The sequence below is a fragment of the Camelus dromedarius genome, chromosome 17 (assembly GCF_036321535.1).
Source record: "Camelus dromedarius isolate mCamDro1 chromosome 17, mCamDro1.pat, whole genome shotgun sequence".
NCBI classification, from domain to species: domain Eukaryota; kingdom Metazoa; phylum Chordata; class Mammalia; order Artiodactyla; family Camelidae; genus Camelus; species Camelus dromedarius.
Window position 1 is genome coordinate 14,361,647 of NC_087452.1, and position 21,537 is coordinate 14,383,183.

Genomic DNA, 21,537 nt, shown 5'->3' on the forward strand with positions numbered 1-21,537 from the left:
TATGTACTTTTCATCTAAATTGTCAAATATATCTTTTGTTCTTTGTTATATCCTTTTACTTTCTTAGCGTTAATTTACAGTATAGTTTTCTAGTTTGTTTAGATGGATGCTTAGTTTATTCTCAATCTTTTTTATTTTCTAATATCTGCATTTTAAAGCAATAGACATGCCTCTAAGTACTTGGTCAGCTGTGTCTCAGAAGATTTGATATATTATACCTTCATTAGCATTTAGTTCCATAGATTTCCTGATTTTCTTTGTGATTTATTTCTTGACCCACATTTTATTTAAAAATATATGACTTAATTTCTAAGAATCTGGAGGATAGTCTAGTTAATTTTTTCTTGGACTATTTAATTAATTAATCACCATATGTTCCAAAACCATATTTTGAATGAATTAAATTCTGTGCAATTTGTTTAGATTTATTTGATGACTTGTCACATACTTTATTTTGACAAATGTTCTCTGTGGACTCACAAAGAATGTATATTCTTTTTTTGTTTGGTGCAGTGATCTGTGAATGTCAAATTAGGTTTAAAGTGTCGCTCAGATCATCTGCATTACTGTTCTAGTTGTTTGGGGTGTGAGCTCTGGTATCCTGATAATGATTTTACTTTTGAGTGGAAGTCACTAATACATAGTTTGTCATGATGCTACTATTTAAGTTTGATTAAAAATAAGTCTTAATTTTGACAAAAATTGCCTTCCTATGTAAATGAATGCTTGAATATTGAATCTCAGTATCAGTGAATGTTATTTAGAATTCATATGTAGAACATTACTTAGTTGAAAAGCCATCAGAATTCTTATTTTTTATTAACTCATGAATTTAATTTTTCTAGAAGATATTGTTGTCATAACATATTTTCTTCTTGGATACCTAACAGTTGTTGAGGGTGAAGTGTTAAATCTTATTTTATAAATCAGTGAATCAGTGGATAATACTAACGATGTGTAATTGTCCTGAAGTTGGCTAAGTTAAGCAGACCAGCTTATGCTGTAACAATTAGGGCTTCATTAACTTTAGGTAATTCAGCAACTGGTTTTCCCAAGTGGAACCCTCAGAGGTCTCTGAAAGGGTACATGAGTGAACTATCAGCCCAAGATCTCCAATTGGTAACAGTTTTTCATATAAATAAGCTGAATATTTCAGGCCAAAATATCGAAACATTTATTGTCAGTCAAGGTGCTGTATTGTATCTAATAAGCTAATACCCTAACTATAAGGCTGAGATTCAATTTCAGACAAGTGATGGGATCCTGAAGGTAGCATTTATGAATGAGCCAATAGTATAGGTTTTCAGTTTCAGACCCTTAGCTATTGAAGAAACTACTTTGCTACATTCGATCTGAACTATCCTATCTGTAAGCAAATATATGGGACTAACATGATTGCCTTAGAGCTGGGAATTCATTTTTAACTTTTTAATCCATGTCTGTGGTACAATCATAGTTTGGGGGTTTTAAATTGTTATTGTGTAATCTAAAACTATCCATCCACTGAACGAATGCAAGGCATGCCAAAATGTTGCAATATTTCTTTGCCAATCTTTCTTTTTTGTAATTGCCTTGTCTTTGAAAGTCAAGAGCTAGAATGAATGAAATGTGTTTTTATCAGAGCATTATAAACAATTTCTGATAAATATGGATTGTACCCAAAGCCAGTGGCCTAACACTCTCCAAAAAATAAATGATTCCTAATTTACTCTAATCCATAAAGCAGACGTGTTCTCCTGTTTGCAGAATGGTAAAATGAAACTTTTCCGTTTCATTTTTAACTTGTCTTCTAAAAGCTGAAAGTGAAGCTGCTTAAGGAAATCTGGCTGTTGAGGACTGCAGTTCTCTGGAGCCAGTGTGGGAAAGGAACATGGTATCCATCTTCTAGCCACTTGCTTCTCTTTCTCTCTCTCTTTTTTTTTTTTTTTTTAACTTTTTTTTTTATTGAGTTATAGTCATTTTACAATGTTCTGTCAAATTCTAGTCTAGAGCAGAATTTTTCAGTTATACATGAACATACATATATTTGTTGTCACATTTTTTTTTTTTTTCCGCTGTGAGGCCACTTGGTTCTCAGACTTGGAAACTTTGTGTTCAGATTGGCAGAATTGATATTGATTATAAAGCAGATTTGGACTATTGGGGAAGTAAAATTTTGAGGATATTCGTTTTTTCCCCCTGACTTTTGATTAAATATCCTTGTATTACTTTCTGCCCCATCCCATCTTACTGTGAAAAAACATTCTCCATCCATTGTCTCCCAAAGCAAGGTGTGGTTTGCTATTCAGAGATAAACTGCAAGATTTTCCATCAAACAAAAGAAGCTTAATATTCAAAGTCACCAGAACAGAGTGACCATATTCTTAATCTTTAAATAATTATTGTGAGTGCATATCATAGAATTAGTCACACTGCACATTTTTAATTCCTTCATTTTGGAAATGCTATGACTGGTATTCCTCCTACGCATATTACAGAAAGTAAATAAAATAGAATGCTCTTTAGAATTCTTTATAATGAAGCTAAAGCTTGTGTTTTAAGCATTAAAGCATTGTGCTTTTTCTCTCTTGTTAAGGTAAAACTCGTAAAGAAGAAAAAGACAAATCTTTTAAAATTAGGAAGAAAATCCAGTGTGGGTTTAAAAAATTTTTATTTTCAAAATAGATTTTATATTAGCTCACAAATCCAAGGCTGGACATCATAATTAGTGTGTAGATTCTTACCTGAGATTTTCATCTTACACTTGTATACCCTAAATTGTAGCAGGTGACAAGAGTTGTTGGGGAAACTGATTCATTTTAGTTTGAAATCACTCATCTACTAGTGTTAGATTTGCTCACGTAGATTTTAACCATAGAATCTCTATGGCTTTGGATTCTTTATTTGATATTAAAATGCATAAGGATGGATGCCATGGTAATAAGATTAAATTGATATTTTTTTTCATAACAATCTTTTAAAAATTCTGGGTGAAAAATTACTCTTATTTTTATGACATTTTGGATTATTTTCCTAGATGAGTATAATAAACATATATTTACATTTAAAAATTATTTTAAACTTATTCCAATGTATTATACCATGAAAAATAATGTATGGAATCCTTATGGTACATTTTTTTAAGTCATGATAAAATACAGATAACAAACTTTATCATTTTAAACATTTTAAGAGTGTAATTTAGTGGCCTTAAGTACATTCACTGTGTTGTACAATCAGCATTACTATCCGTTTCTATAAGTTTCTTATCATACCAAACAGAAACTTTATTTTTTAAACAACAAGCCCCCAACAGCTCTATTCCACTTTCTGTCTCTATTCATTTACTTATTCTAGATACTGCATATAAGCAGAATCATACAATATTTGTCCCTTTCTGATTTATTTCATGGAGTGTATTTCCAAGGTTCATCATGTTGTAGTATGTGTTAGAATTTCCTTCCTATTTAAGGCTGAGTAATATTTCATTGTACATATGTATTGCATTTTGTCTGTCCATTCATTTGTCAATAAAACATTTGGGTTACTGCCACCTGTTGTCTATTTGAACAACGTTGTAATGAACATTGGAATACAAACATCTCATTGAATCCTTGTTTTCAAGTTTTTTGGGGGTATATACATAGAAGTGAGATTGCTGGATCATATGGTAATTCTGTTTAACTATTTGAAGAATCACCAAACTGTTTTCCATAGCGGCTGCACCATTTTATATTCCTACCAGCAACTTACAAGGATTCCAGTTTTTCCACATCCTCACCATTTGTTATTTTCTATCTTTTATTTATTAATTATTATTTTTTGATAATAGCGATCCTAATGGATGTGAAATTATATATCACTGTGGACTTGGTTTGCATGTCTTTAATGACTTAGTGATCTTAAGCATCTTTTCATGTGCTTGTTGGTCATTGTGAATCTTCTTTGGATAAATGTCTCTTCAAGTCCTTTGCTCATTTTTGAATTAGATTATTTGGTTTATTTTATACTTGTTGTGAGTTGTGGGAATTCTTTGTATGTTCTAGATATTAATCCCTCATCAGATATATGACTTGAAAATATTTTCTCCCATTCGTTGTGTTGCCTTTTACACTCTTAATAGAGTTTCCTTTGATGTACAAAAGTTTTAAAATTTTGATGTAGTCCAGTTTATCAGTTTTTCTATTGTCATCTGTGTTTCTGGTGTCATATTCAAGCAATCATTGCCCAATTCATTCTCATGAAAAATTTCCCTGTGTATTCCTCTGCGAGTTCTATAGTTTTAGCTTTTAAGTTTAGGTCTTTGATCTACTTGGAATTAATTTTTGCATGTAGTGTTAGGAAAGGTTCAACTTTATTTTTTTGCATGTGGGTATCCAGTTTTCCCAGCACTGTTTAAGAGAGTACATTTTCCCGCTTATTATTCTTGATACTGTTGTTGTAAATCAGTTGACAATATATGTGAAAGTTTATTTCTGGGATTTTTTTCTACTGTTTTGGTCTGTATGTCTGTCCTTATGCCAAAACTATGATTACTGTAGCATTGTGGTAAGTTTTAAAATTAGAAATTGTGAGTCCTCCAACTTTGTTATTCTTTTTCAAGATTGTTTGGCTATTTGGAGTCCCTTGAGATTCCATATGACTTTTCAGATGGGTTTTTCTATTTTTGCAAAAAAAACATGGAATTTTGATAGAGATTGCATTGAATCTATAGATTGTTTTTGGTTGTATTGTCATCTTAGCAATATTAAGTCTTCCAATCCATGAATGCTAGGTGTCTTTGAGTGTGTTTTGGTCTTTAATTTCTTTCAGCAGTGTTTTGTAGTTTTCACTGTACAACTTTTGCCTCTGTAATTAGACATAGTCCAAATTATTTTATTCTTTTTGATGCTACTGTAAATGGAGTTTTCTTGATTTCCTTTTTTGCCTTGGTCATTGATAGTGTGTAAAAATGCAACTGATTTCTGTGTTTTCATTTTTTATTCTGCTACTTTGCTGAGTTTGCCTGTGAGCTCTAACAGTTTGTGCCTCTGTGTGTGTGTAGGCGGTGTGCACATGCGCGTATAATCTTTTGGAATTTCTACATACAAGATAATGTTACCTGTAGACAGATAATTTTACTCTTGGCCTTTCAATTTAGATGCCTTTTAATTACTGTCTCTTACCTAAAGTCTCTGACTAAAACTTCCAATACTGTGTTGATAGAAGTGGTAAGAGTGAACACTCCTTGTCTTGTTCCTAATCTCAAGAGAAAAGCTTTCAGTGTCTCGCCATTCAGAATAATGTTTGCTTTGGATGTTCTCACACATAGAGTATGTTTTCAAGATCTTATACTGCCTACTGAATTTGTAGAACTTAGATGACTTACACTATTCATTAATAAAATGAATTTGGGAATGTAGGTCCCCAAATGTTATTTTTAGAATGTCTTTATATATTCATAACATAAAACCTAAATATGGATGGCTTAAACAAGAACTGGGTGTATTTTTCTCCCGTGTCACAAGTCCAGAAGCTGAAGTCTGATATAGTCGTTACACAAAAACTTTAGGAGACAAGGCTCCAGATACTTGCTTTTCTGTATCTTTCGATAGAGATGTCTTCATGGTACTTAGGGAATGTAGGTAGCAAGACTGGGACAGGGGGCAAAGGCTTTTGCATAATAAATTCCTTCTCTATTTGTAAACAGCTTTTCTAGAGACCCCATCCAGTTACTTCCTCTTACATCTCATAGGCTAGAATCTATTTGCATGGTCACCCATATCGGCAGTGAATGCAAGACAATGCAGTTTTTAAGGTGGGCTATTGGTCAAATCAAGGAAGAAGGATAAAATGGTTATTGTGAAGATAATCTATTTTCTACATTATTTTGCCTCATCATAAAAAATAAGGGAGGAAATATCAGTTTATTAAATACATGTATGCATATATATGCCTGATACGCCCTGATATATAATACTAATTTCAACAAATATTTATGCAGAAATAAATAACTGCATATATTTGTATGAAATTCTTGAAGTGAAAATATCAGAACATTACTTTTAGATATACTTTCCATTTTGCTGTAAGAGTGATGGTGATAGTAACAGGATTTTTACATTCTTTACATTATTTAAATGTAAATGTTGTATTTGCCTGATTTGGATGCATGAAAAAATTTAATAAACCTTCCAGCATCCCTCTGTGATTCCATTATCATTTCATTCAAAATTAAACGATTAAACTTAATAGTGAAAGATAAATTCGGGGAGTTAGTTTTAAGAATATATAAATTACAGATATTTATTTAAGGCATCTGTATCTCCAAGTTCTTTGGCTTTTAATGATCTATTGTCAGCTTACCCCATTTTCTCATTTCCTCTACAATTTCATTAATATACTCTAAGCCAAGAAGATTCTTAGAAGGCACTGCCTCACAAAGGCCAATCATATTTTTCACTTCAAAAATTAAAACGTTCTTTATTTACTCTTGCTTTCTCCATGCATTCATTAAGGGATGCAAATTACACAATTAGATGCTTTTTTTTTTTTGCTCAAATGAAAATTCCATGTGCCAATTGGTAAAACCCAACCTCAGACCCTTCACTGAATACTGATTTGTATTTTTGCTTAAATCTTTCCTTCTTGAAAGCTTAAAAGTATCACTCTTCATTGTAAGTATAGTTTTCTTAGAATGATTTTGATTTCTAAGAGTGGTGAGTAATGGATTGAGATTAGATAGATTCACTGAGTGTTGAATGTTGTTTTCCTTCTACATCACAAGATAAAAATGAATCAAAATGAGAGATCGAGTAGAACATGAGAAATAGCACTACTTTAAATGAACCTCTCAGTACAAAACAAAATCTCTTTATAAATAGTTTTAAAAAAAAGTCCTATATAGAATAACAAGGTTGAAAATCTTTTTACTTTTTATTAAATTATTTCTAAAGTTCTATTATAATGGGCTCAAATGTTTTAAAATTATATTGCAATGGCTAACATTTATTGAAAATGCATTTACAGTAAGACCTCTGTTAAAAGCTTGTCAGATCACATTTAATCTTTACAAAAGCTCTATCTGATATGCAATTGTATTATCCCTATTTTATAAATGAATTTACTAAGCCACAGAATCACAGAGTTAATAGATGGTGAGTCAGGGTTTTGCAATGCAGGTAACTTTTATTTAAACTCTTGATTTTAGCCATTAAGCTGTAGATATTCATTGGAATGCATATTGCATTAATTGAAATATACATTTGCATGTCTAAACTTGTAGAAGTTTGTAAGTGTGTGTATAGCAAACTTAGGAACACTCTTCTCAACATCTATTAAGAAGCATAACTAATTAACAGAGAAAGGTTCAAAATAGTAATGTATTGCCATTTAGGTCACTTAAACCAGTGTATAAATTGCCATTCAAAAGAGACAAGTTGATGCATTTATTAAAAATTAGTATTTAGAGACCTAAAAGATACTGATTAGGATTCTTTTAAAACAAATTGAGTCTAAACGTATATGCCTTCATTCTTTAGTAATATGGGAAGTATTGCCCTAAGTAAAAGTAAGAATAAGATTTAGTAGAGGATAATTCTATCTATAAAATTCTAGATTCATATACATTGGGCAAAAGCATGGTTTGTAATGTGAAAGTTATTCCAAGTTACTGTATTAAAAATAAAATTATCTTACCATAATATTCTTTACAAAAAAGTTAAATCTTCAAGTACTTCTATTTAACAAGATCCATCTGTTACAATTATTAAACTGCTGTCAGATATTTTTCTCTCTAAACTGGTGCTGTTATTTGGGGTCTTAAGTTCTGCTGTGCAGGGTAAGGTATGATATAATTTTACGAGAACATAAATGCTTTCAAAAATTAGAAATTCACTAAGCGCTTTAAAGAAAACCAAAACAATGGGATTCTTAGTGGTTTCAAAGAATTACATGATAGAGGATATATTTTTGCATATAACCCATACTTTGCTTTGATTGTCTTGGTGTATTCAAAGTCTATAATTATGTTTTTTTTTATTACTGATTAGGTTATATTTTAATTATACTAAAAGAATCATTACTTTGGACAGTAAAAATCTAAAATGTCAGAGAGAGTGCTGTCAACTTAGTATATTTCCTTAATGGAAAAACTAACCAAGAGGCAGTATGACCAAGAGCCACTCTCTGGTTTCCAGGCTTTGCACATCCTCATACCTGGGCAGTCTAGAGGAAATCACCTCCCAGCTCTGTGTCTCACTTTTCCTGTCTACAAAATGGGGATGGTACTAGTTGCCATTGTATGGGGCATATGTTAGTTAATGTATAACTTGTTTAGACAGTGCTTACAGTATGTGCTTTGATTGTTATCTGTAATTATTTTTACCTTTTTATCAGCAGCGCAATCTTAAAAATCTGCATTTTCATTTATCTGTCTGAATTTTATTTACTTTTGTCCTTAGAAACCCTGTAACAGAAATGTCATTGTTTCAAGGGTCTCAATACACTGTAAAGACAAAACATCAGGAGGATTTAAAAATAATGTTAAGGTATACCTATGGTGAAAGTCCTTAATTATTTGCTCATTCATGCATGCATTTGTTCAGTGAATACCTTTTGAGTGGCAGTCACCGAGGACAAGGCATTTAATAAGATCAGCATGGTTTCTACTCACATGGAGTTTAACAGCCATAATGAAGACAAACATTAGACAATGATCACACCTGTTACAAATTGGGATACATCCTAAAAGGCATAAGGAACTAGTGAGAGACTTTAACAAAGAAACACAATTGAGATTGGAGGTGACATTTTCCTGAGAAAGTGACATCTAAGATGTCACCTAAAAGATCAGTGAGAATTTGACCAATAAAATTGATTCTAGAGGCTCGAGGTGGAAACTCACAGCTCAGGAGTTGTGAGTCAGGAAATCAGAGTGGAGCAAGGTGAATGGAGCGTCAAAAGCAGAGATGAGATTGGGGTGGATTTGTTGGGCATCTAGACAAGGCCAAGTCTTGGAGGCCTCATAGTTTGAGTTAAAAATGTCAGATTTCCCCCTATTTACATTAGGAAGCTGTTGCAAGGTTTTAAGCTGGGTAGAGATTGGATAGGATTTGCCTTTTACAAAGAAGCCTGGCTGTCATGTGGAGAATGAATTGCAAGGGTCAGAGTTGAATCCAACAAGGAGGCCATGATGGTTGCCAGATAAAAGATGACAAACTCTTGGATGCTTAGCTTGTGGTGCTGGCATTGTAGATGGAACAAGAGGCAGAATAGAGACACAGTCTGGGGCATGTTATTGTTGGTGGAATAAATGGATGCCACACCATTGTGTGGAACTCAACACGTGCATCTGTTTCTCACATATAGCCTGTTTCCTTCCCTTCTTTGATACATAGTGTTGCCACTACAAGCTCTTGCCTTTCTATTCCACTGATAATGATTCTTAAATCTTTGCTTCCTTGAAGACATTTTTCAAACGCTACCTTTCCCATAAAATCTGCTCTCAGTTAGAGGGAACTCTGTCCAGCATGCTGTTTTGTGCTGCATCTTAGGGTGAGCAAAATGTTACAGTGTGGTGTTGCCACCTTTGTAGTAGCCGACCTCCTCCCTCTGCCCCATTTCACAAGCATCTCAAATACCACAGCTGCATCTCGATCACACTACGTAGCAGATTGTATTACTTAGTATTCAACAAATGGTTCATCAATTGATTTTTGTTGAAAGGTTAAAATAAGAACTTTGGGGACACAAACCCAGACTGTGTATTTTAGAGGATGTTACGAATTTTTTAAATAGCATTAAAACCAGTGCCTAGTACAAGAATCAGTATATAGTTGATCAGTGTTCTGGCTGGCTCACGTTTTACAAATCAATCAGCCAGAGACATTCTTTAAAAATATCTTATATTTTAATTAAGCTTTGCTGATTTTAGTACTTAATCTTACCCCTGAACATTGTTGTTTAATTCTTTCACCTGTGTTAACTCTGCAAACACCAATGAGACTGCATATTTTTTGAGAACAGATAACTTACTTTTTTTCGTGTTTTCCAAGAGGTCTATTTAAATGCCTAATAGTGTTTTCTCTCTTTTCCGGGGTCACACCATGTTCCCACAGCTCAAGGCATTCTTCTTGGCCCCTACCCCCATTTCCTTTTTGGAGCCCCACACCCTAGCCTGATGGTAAGAGTATACATTCTCTATCCCATACCCTCAGACCAGGTTTCTTTCGCTCTGCCCACACTCCTTGAATTGGCAGTTGTCTGCTTAGTTGTTTCCTATTCACCAATTTCTGCTGGAGCCATTCATTGGTTAATTTTTATATCGCAAACGTGCTCTATTCACTGGAAAGTGAGTACTTCGGCCTTTGGCTGTCCTCATGGGGATTTTACATCTGAACCATCTCATGTGTGATACAGTTCTCAGCATATGCATGTAATTTTGTGGCTCAGTGATCTAGAAAGAAAGATAATGGAGAAATATCCAACAGTCAATTGATACAAAATTCACATTTTTACCTACATTAATGCTCATGGCAGAAAATGCTGGTTACCTCACATATCCATTCTATCCTTTAGTAATAGGACTCCCAAGTTGTTACTGGGCACAGGGCCATCCAGCTAAACATTATATTTACTAGCTGCTCTTTCAAAGAGACATGGTCATACAAAGAAATGCTGGCTCTGGTCTGCAAAACAAAGTGGGCTGAATGTTTGTGCTCCCTCCTAAAATTTATATGTTGAAATCCTAAGACCCAAAGATGATGGTATTATAGGATGTGGGGCCTTTGTGAGATGCTTAGATCATGAGACTTCATGAATGGGATTAGTGTTCTTATAAAAGAGACCCCACAGAGAGCGTTATGAGGACACAGTGAGAAGATGCTAACCATGAACCAGGAAGAAAGCCTTCACTGGAACCTGACCTCACCAGAACTTGATCACCTTGATCTTGGACTTCCCAGCCTCCAGAACTGTAAGAAATAAGTTTTCTGTTGTATATGAGCTCCCAGCCTGTGGTGTTTTGTTATAGCAGTCCAAATGGGCTAAGAAAGAAAGTCATGGGTGCAACTTCTGAGTCATGCCGTCAAGCAGAGGAACATGGCCCCTTCTTCCCGTTCTGCAAAGGTAAACATGGCAGTAGGATCTGGGCAGCCACTTCAGACCACAGGACAGAAACCGTCCATCAAAGCTGACAGAACATAAAGAAGTCTATATCACCCTCAACTGTGGAGTGCCACCAGTGCAGCCCTAGATTACTTCTGGTACGGTATTTGATTAATCCACTCTTATTTAGTTTTGGATAGAGCAGTCAGACTTCAGTACAAACATGATGTTGTTTCCAGTGATTTCTGAAGAATTCCCTACTTTTTGTTAGGTATTTTATGTTATCTCATTTATCCCCACAATAACTCAGAAAGGTTGGTAGAGATGACCCATGTGATAATTCACAACATGTAGCTGGTAGAGGTCGACCTCAGACTTGAACCCATCCTCTCTTGTCTCCAGTTTGCATTTAATAATTGCACATTTCAAAGAGTATGTGATTAGAATTCATTATTAATTTCTTTGTAAAATTTTACTTACATATGAATAAAAACCCATCCATGCTCATTCACGTAGTGCTCAGCTCTATTACATTATGGTCCTACATCTATAGTCTTTTTATCATCAAACTGTAAGGAAAATTTTTCTTTCAACAAGTTCAGCTCAGCTTAACACTTACCTGTGTGGCACAAGATGAGTTAGGTACATGTATTAATTTGTTATAACCATTTAACCTGTGCCCTAAGATACAATATAGGGTGTCCTAGTCCTGATAATACAGTGACTTAGACAAGCGAGCAATTACTTCTCTCCCTGATAACTGTATAGAAGTAGGCAGATTGTCCAGCAGGGAGAGGCAGTTTCCCTTCTGAGGCCATTCAGGATCCAGGTGATTTCTTTCTTGTTACTCCACCATCCTCTAGTGTAGGGGCTGGCAAATTTTTTCCATAAAGGACCAGAGAGTAAATTATTTTACACATCGAAGTCCTTATAGTGTATGATGCAATACTCAACTCTGAAGTTGTTAATACAAAAGCACCCGTAGGTAAATACTAAATGAATGGGTGTGGCTATGTTCTAATAAAACTTTATTTACAAAAACAAGTCGCAGGCCAGATTTGGTTCATGAGCCATAATTTGCCGGCCTATGCTTTAGAATATTGTCCTACTGTACATAGTTGATGCTGGCTTTCCACCACATTGATGTTCTTGCCCATTGAGAGGGGGAAGGAGGAAATGGAGGGCAGATAATTTTCTTTAAAGGAGGTGAGAGAGATGTTGCAAGTATCAGTTATCCTCACAATCCCTTGGTAACAACCTATTCACACTGGCTTAAAGGAAGTTTTAGAAATGTACTCTCTAGTTGGACAGCTTGGATCTTTCTGAAATGTAAGGGAGATAGTTCAGTCATGAAAAGGAAGCCGGAGAGAAAATTAGTCTTACTGCTACAGTGCAGATTTGTCCTTGACTGTATCACAGTTTAGCAAGGAATATAGTTAAATAAACAAATATTTGTAACATAGTATAATGCGTGTGTCGGTATGCACACAACACAGACAAACTCACATACGTACACACACTTCTAAGAGATACAGGTAAGAGGAACAAGAATTCTAGTTGTACAGTAGAAAAGACAAATCAGAGAAGGGTGATAGCATTTGAACAAGACTTTAAAGGCTAAATAGGCATTCACCAACCAGACACAGAGGAAAATTCCGTGTAGAGAGAACCACAGAATTGTGTTGGGATGGGCAAAGTTATGCTGTACTAGCAAACAACTGCAAAACTTTATTGGCTTAAAACTAGTAAGGTTTGTTTTTGATGATGATACAGGTCAGTCTCAGTTCTGCAGGGGCTCAAATTTCCTCAGGGATCTAAAGAAGGTAATGGTACATCCCCTGTCTGGAACATGAGCCTGTCACTGCAGCAGAAGAGGGGCTCATGCTAAATTGAGCACTGGCATACTTAACAGCCAAAAGCTGAAAGCCTTTCGTCTAAGATCAGAAACCAGACAAGTATGACCACTCTCCACTTGTGTTCAACATTGTATTAAAAGTTCCAGCAGAGCAATTAGGAAAGAAAAGGTACATAAAATGGAAAGGAAGAAGTAAAACTGTCACTATTTGTAGGTGATATGATATTATATATAGAGAATCCTGAAGACTTTATCAAAAAACTGTTAGAACTAATAAACAAATTTAATAAAGTTGCAGGATACAAAATCAATGCACAGAAATCTGTTGTGTTTCAATACACTCATAGCAAGCTATCAGAAAGAGAAGTAAAGAAAACAGTCCTCTTTACAATTGCATCAAAAAAATATGTATCTAGGAATAAATTTAACTAAGGAGGTGAAAGACCTGTAGAGTGAAAACTACAAGACATTAATGAAAAAAATTGAACCAAGATACAAATAAATGGAAAGATATTTTCTGTTCACCGATTGGAAGAATAAATATTGTTAAAATGTCAGAACTACCAGAAGTGATCTATAGATTCAGTGCAATTCCTATCAAAATTCCACTGCCATTTTTCAAAGAAATAAAATAAATAATCCTAAAATTTGTATGGAACCACAAATGATCCTGAATAACCAAAGCAATCTTAAAGGACAAAGCCAGAGGCATCACTTCCCCTGATTTTCAGCTATAGTACAAGGCTATACTAATCAAAACAGTATGATATTGTCATAAAAACAGACATATAGACCAATGGAAATGAATAGAGAGCCCAAAAATAAGCCCACGTATGTAGGAAACTTAATTTACAGCAAAGGATCCAACACTATACAGTGGAGAAAAGACAGTCTCTTCAATAATATTTGGAAAACTGTGCAGCCACATGCAAAAGAATGCAATTCGATCACTGTCTTACACCATACACAAAACTAACTCGAAATGGATTAAAGACTTGAACGTAAGAAATGCAATCATAAAACTCTTAGAAGAAAACATAGGTGGTAACTCCTTGATAAAGGTCTTGACTGATTTTTTTGAGGCTGAGACCAAAAGCTAAAAAAAAAAAAAAAAAAAAAAGCAAAAATAAACAACTGGAACTATATCATACTAAAAATGAATCCATCAACAAAGTGAGCAGGCAACCTACAGAATGGAAGAAAATGTTTGCAAATTATTTATCTGGTAAGGGGCTAATATCCAAAATACATAAATAACTCATAAAAGTCAGTAGTAAAGAAGCAAGCAATGTAATTTAAAAATGGTCAGATCTAAATAAACATTTTTCCAAAGAAGACATATAGGTGGGCAACAGAAACATGAAAAGATGGTTAACATCTTTAATTGTCAGGAAGCTGCAAATCAAAAGCATGAGATATTACCTCATACCTGTTAGAGTGGCTATTATCAAAAGGACAAGAAATAACAAGTGTTAGAATATGGACAAAAGGGAACCCTTGTACACAACTGGTGAGAATGTAAGTTGGTACAGCCACTGTAAGTGTACTCAGAAAATTATAAATAGAACTACCATATGACCCAGGATTCCATATTTGGGTTTTTACCCTTTACAATAGCTAAGGCACGGAAACACTAAATATCCATTGATGGATGAATGAATAAAACGTGGTATGTATATGTGTACACAAACACACACACACACGTATGTATATATAAAATTCTGCCATAAAAAAGAGTGAAATCTTGCCATTTGTGACAATATGGATACACCTTGAGTGTATTGTGCTAAGTGAAATAAATCAGACAGAAAAACACAAATACCATGTTATCTCTTATATATGAAATCTGGAAGAAAAAAAAAGGGGGGCTTGCTCATAGATAGTACAGATTAGTTGCCATAGGTGGGGGTTGGAAGGGGTGGGAGAAATGGGTGAATGGGGTATAAATTAAAAATACATATATATATATATATTTCTCACACCTCTATGTAGTAATATTCTTTACCCCCAAGTAACAAGCAGGGGCAATGGCTGTCTTTGGAAAAGCATAAATTGCTAAGGTAGAGTAGATCTTTCCATGAATTGGGTATCTAATTTTTTCTTCTTAATTTCTGTACATATAAAGGAAAAGAATTTAAAAAGAAAAAAAATCAGGGCGACACCATCTACTTTAGCATGATAATTCTTATTTTTGAGAATATCAGAGAACATTTTAAGCTAAGTCATTTAGAAGTATGATGGAGATGTTACATTTTGGCTTGGGTAAATATCCTGGCCCATTAAAATTAAACACTAGGTATGAGTATGTTCTGTGATTTATTTCAAAGTACTTTTCCTTTTTTTTTTTAAATACATACCTGCAATTCCCATTTATTATATAAAAATATAGAAGAAGAAATAAAAAAGAAAACTGTGTCAACCCCTGAGCTGTAGACAACTACTGTTAACATATAGGTTTATATAGAAAATATTATAAACAATATTCTGTAGCCCATTTCAAAAAAATGGAAAGATTGTAAGCTTTAGGTGCATAACTGGGATTAGCAAAGAAAGATGGAAGGTGGACACCACCAGAGCAGTTACCCTAACTTTCAATTCAGTAGTTAGTCAGTTGAGCACCTGGTGTATATAAGGTGCAGTCACAGTACCCAATCCATGGGAAGTCTTGAGTAAATGTTTGTTCAGGGAATGAGTAGGTGCTCAGGGATGGACCCTACATAAGATACCAAAATCAGGAGGGCACAGTATCTACTCTTAAGGATCACAACCTAGTGATCTCTTAAAACTTGTTGGCCACGTAACTCTTGGATAAATGGTACACTAAACACATTTTAACCTGAAAGTGTCAATTGAGAGAAAGTGCTGATCTGAGAAGTGTTTTTTGAAACTACTATTGTTTATATTATTGTAGGACTTTTATTTCATTTGTTCTTGAATAGCTGCAGACACACAAAAATAGTAGCTCATCTTTTGGGAGATTTTTTGGATAGCAGTCAGTCACAAATGCACATATCTAAGGCATTCTGATATGCAGATGGAATCATAGTTCATGCAAAGCCAGCATATTGCAGTTGTATGTGCAAGTCTGATGTCTGATCGTGAGTAATTCATTTGTGCTTATCAATTTTGGTCCCTAGCATCGTACAGTCTGAAAAGCATGTAGGAGAAAGAATGACTGCAAAGGAAGCTACTGAATGGGGATTATTAGTGGAATGGACTCAGGAATACAAAGTAGGAAAGGAACAGTCGATTCACTAGTTTTGTAACTGATAACCAACTTCCTCCTATAAAAGGTTGGAGGTCACTTACATTAAAAACACACAGATCCTTAAATCAAAGAGAAAAGTCAAACCCTAGAAGAGAAAAAGAGGAAAGATGACTTGAAAACCAAGTTATAGAACAGGGTATGGTAAGGAAACTGAAGAAAGACTGTCTGTGTCTTCATAGCTTTCTTACTGGGTAGCAACAGTCAAAATGTGAGCAGTTCCAGGACCCTATGGCTCTAAATGATGAGTGATAACTGGGACCCACAGACAGAGACACTCTGTACATAAACTCAGCAATGCTGTTTAACAGCCTCCTTGAAAGAGACAACAAAGAGAGATACAAGATAGAATGGCAGGTACTTGGGGAGCAGAGGTGAGAGGAGAGAGAAACATAAAGGGTCGCTGAATTTTCCATTGCTTTCCATTGGAGAAACCTTGGTAACAGAAAAAATAAAATAAAATAAATTTAGAACTGAGTCATGAAGAGTTTTTTCCCAAATAGCATGTTTCACTTTTACTCATTTTATTGGTCAGAAAAGCCCCACAGGCTCACCTTCATTCAAGAAGCAGCAGAAGAGCATTCTTACCAGGATCTTAAGGAGACAGCTGTGAATATTTGTAAACACTAACGTAGAGATTAGTTAAGGACTCGAGCCAAGAATGTCTGAATGATAGGTGAACTGTGCTCTAGCCTAAATGAAACTATCAGGTGTGCTTAAAGAGGAGCTGCCTGGTGCAGACATCTCTGAAATGATAATGGGAAGGATGGATTCGAACAGGGAAAGATTAAAAATAGAGATCAGATAGGACACCTATGGCAGCTGAAGTGAGAATAGACAGAAGGCGGGTGCAAAAATTTTTTTTCTAAAGGTTAAATGGGTCTTAACGGTACAATTTTTGGAACATGAGGTTAAGGGCAAGAAAAGAGTCAAGAATGTTACACAAATCTATACATGTGATAAAGTAACATAGAAACACACACAGGGAAATAAAAAAACTGGTGGAATCTGAATAAGGCTTCTGGATTGTATCAATATCAATTTTGTGGTTTTGCTGTTAATGCTACAGTTATGTAAAGTGTTCTTTAGGGAAGCTAGGGTCAGAATTCAGGGAAACTCCTTGCGCTGTTATCACAACTTCCTGTGAGCCTACACTTACTTCAAAATTCAAAGATTTTTTGTTTAATCAAATGATCTCAGTTCTTTAGAGGTTATTTTTTAAAGCTTCACTGCAATTTGCATTTGTGTAGTGCTTTATAATTTGGCATCAGCTTCACAGATATCATCTGACCCTCATATCTCAGAAATTTAAAAGAAAGAGTAATATTTGATACTGTTGTATGAAAAGACTTTAGTTGTCATATTTAAGTCCATGTAAGATTAAAAATAATTGAAATACAAGAGAAGCTTTTTAAAGTCTAACTCCCCCTTTGACATATTTTCAAACAGGATATTTTCTTTGGTGACTCCTACTCCTGGCATCTAAAATACTGTCAGAGAGCAATATATTTCTAAGTCAACATATTTCTAAGTTACATATTGACATAGATGAGCCTGAAATGAAAATATTTCCTAGTTAACCACATAACATAAAGACCAAATTAAAAAAAAAAATGTAAGGCTCATTTCTGTTTTCTCCAAATGTAGAGTGGAGAAAGAGTGGATCTGAAAAAGAAATCTTTAAAAAAAAATTTTCACACAGCAAATGGTTAACACCTATTGCCAATATTAACTTTAGAATCAATACAAAATCTCTATTTAAATATGTGATATTTGCAGCACCATGGATTTTTGCATTAATTTTGATTTTTTAAAAATATTGCTTGAAAGCATTGTTTATCTTGATTACTGGCAATTTTGGCATCTTCTTAAACTTTTACTCAAGGCAGATGCCTCACTTGCCTCACCCTGTGTGAGAGAATATGACTTTCATTACTTAACCAGGAGGAAAACTCGTTTATCTACTGATTGACACCAAGTATCATTTTACCCAGTAGTTTCATCCTGGGCCTCATGCCTGACCCTGTATGTCAATATCAGATTGGTTATTTTATTAAAGAAACTAAATTAACTAATCTCTGATTAAAAGTGATTTTTTTCCTGTAAATGACTTAATAGTTTTCTCTTAGGAATTTTACAAACAGGTTATTTGGCCTAGCATATCATTTTCTTTATGAAATAAATATGGGTCTGCATATTTTGGAACGCTAATTTCTGTTGTTCTCAAGATAATTTGTTCTGACCTTAGATGCTTTGTAAGACTCTGGATTCTTGTTTGTTTACTTATTTATATTTTGATTTTAAACTGCTGAACAACTGCTAAATCATTGAGATATGCATCTAAGTCAATTGTTAGCTTTAGAGTTATTGCAGTTTCCAAAGTTAACCTAAAGTTAATAGGGAACCAAATAAATATACATAAACGTATATTTGGCTTTTTAAAAATTCATCTATATATATGTGTCTTGTAATTTGACAAGAAAGTATCATTTTCCACATAACTAAATGTTCAGGAGTTTTTTTTGTATATATAACTGAATTTTATATAAAAGGGGAGATATTAACAAACGTTAAGTACTCTTCCATCTTTTTCATTTTTTTCATTCTGAACATGAAAGAGGAAATTAATTTGAAATTTCTGTAAAATTTATCTTTACAAATTCCTCAGGGGAAAAACTTTTCAAACCCACATCAGATTGCTGTCTGGTGGTAAGTGCCACAGGCTTACGTTACTCTTCCATCAAAGAGCATACTTCAGTATCCTTCTGTTCCATTAATTATTCCTCATCACACTTAGACCTCAGCCACTGAACTCTCACAGATTGCCTATGTCATTGTTGATCTTGGGGCTTAGGGGGCTTACTTTTATCACATATAAGAGGTAACTAACTTAGCACTTATATCAGTGTAGATGAAGATTAATTTAAGGAAAAAACTGTGGGTCAGAATTCCAAAGAATCTATGCACATTAAAGAAGTAGCCAGAGTCTTCCATCATTTAAACCCTGGCTACTCCTTTAATATATATTTTAATATATATATCTTAAACATAATACCCAGATTGCATTAATACAGATTTAAAAGTTTCTCTTTGCTTTGCATTTTTATTGAACTCTGTATTCCTTTTCAGTACATCCACATTTACAAAGTTACACTGAACCAAAAGACCGCAAATTAGTTAAAAAATTAAAGCTTAAAACCAATTCTAAGAAATACTTTTAGAATTATTAAAGCTAACCTGGAGAAAAAGGAACTCCAGTACTTTTTCAGTCATGTTTGAAGGGTAGTCATACAGCAGGGCAGGCACAGTCATAGCCTCTTTCATTTGCTGGGAAAGAATGGTCTTTAGATGCATGTGAGGGATTAAATTAGATATAAGAATAAACTACGTTCTTGAAAGGAATGGGTGAATTATAAATTTTGTCTTATTTTTTTTTCTTCTAAAATTATGGCATCACTTGCTTAAAATATCTTAAATTTGGTTCTACACAAAACTTAATCCATAGTTAGATATATTAAAGTCACCTTTAGAACTTTGAGTTTATGAGAGTAAGAAATTCAATTCCCAAGCTATATAGCAAAGTCTAAGAAAAGAAAGCTTTAAGCATCATTTTCTTTAATAGTTTGCAATGATAAAATTCAGGAAATAATATATCCCAAATAATGACTTTTAATCCCACTAGGAAACAATTCATTGTTTCTGTTTTGCACTCTGGGATTTTAATTTTGAAAGATATTTCTGGCTCTAAACATTATTCTAACTATATTTTTAAAACTTTGATAGAATAGAAAAGAAAAAACATCCCTTTGGAGAATAGTTTTTCTTTCCTTCAGTGATACTGTGCTAGTTCCTTACTTTAAACATATGAGTATTCCAGCCTATATTTAAATATCCAAAATTCTCTTCACTCACTATCATTGGACACATCATCATTCTACCTTATGGGCAAAAAAATCTCCAAGTGCTAAGGAAGGACACTATGTTAAGCTTGCCTGAGATTCAAGAGATCCAAAACTCCGAGGAGGCATTTGACAAAGTGATGCCTTAATGAAAATGTTTGAGGTTTTCCCACTTTCAGTCCCAAGGGTGTTCTTGAACTGAGTGTCACTCTTGGAATTGCCACAGCAAAGTGTCAACAACTTGGTGGTATAAGTGCACTCATTATGTTTCCCAGAGATTTGGGGGTTTTTGCTTTTTGCTTTGGTTATGTTGCTGATCTAGATTTAAATTGAACTTGTCATGCTGGAATGCATGTGTCCTGGTTCTAAATCTCTCCTCTTCTCGTTGCTATAGTGACCAGCAGAAATCAGAAGGGAAGTGGAAAGGACTCTTCATTTAAACAAGCATGTCCATCTGGCACTGCTTTAAACAGCAGTTCTCTTTACTTTTACCTTTGAAGGTTAATGTGGTGAGGGGAGCTCAATTTTACAGTTTGAGATTTTATTCTCACAACTTTTAAAAAATAGGTCTGTGGTTGATTCCAAAGAAATAATTGTAACAATGCTGGAATTTAAGGGACGAGAAGAGACAAGGTATTTATATTCTGATGTTGTTGGGGAAGGAAAACATTTTACTCTGTTTCTAGGTTCTTCTGGCTGGTCTAAGAAGTAAATTGACATGAGACAGATTAATAGGAGAAAACAAGTTTAATTACATGCCTGTGGGGCCCCTGTAAGAAAAATGAGACCCAAGGACAAGTTTGGCAATTGAGGCTTGTAGGTCATGTGAGAGAAGGAGGAGGGTGTATGTTTTCGACTTCAAGGGGGAGGAAGTCAATTCACGTGGAGATGGGAAATAAAATGTATTGTAAGCAAATGTTTGCTGTGCCAGAGACAATGGGACACAGAGCAAAGTTTGGTCTCCAGACCCTTCTGAGTTCCCTCTACCCACACCTAGCCCATACTCTTTGTAGGTATCTCTGGAGATAGTACTTTCCTGGACTGGGGCCTTTATCTAAATTCTTATAGGCAGTTAAGAAGGAGGTAAAAAGAAAGACCTCCTGAGTTCTCCATTTTTTAAAAATAAACAGCCTAAAATAATCCTCCCATCAAGGGGACACATTTTGAGGTGGCAAGTTTTTCTCTCCTATAGTGGATTACAGCTTTCACATGATATTGATAAAAAAGTATTCTATCCATTTCACTCTTTTCATTTTAGATTGTAAGGCAGTATTTCTCAGGCAGAAACAGTTTTGCACCCCAGGGGACATTTGGCAATGTCTGAGATGTTTTTGGTTGTTACAAAAATGGAGTGGGGGCTCCTACTGGCATCTAGTAGGTAGAAATCAGGGATGCTGCTAATTATGCTCCAGGGCGTGAGAGTGTCCTGCACAGTGGTGAGTTGTCTGGCTCCA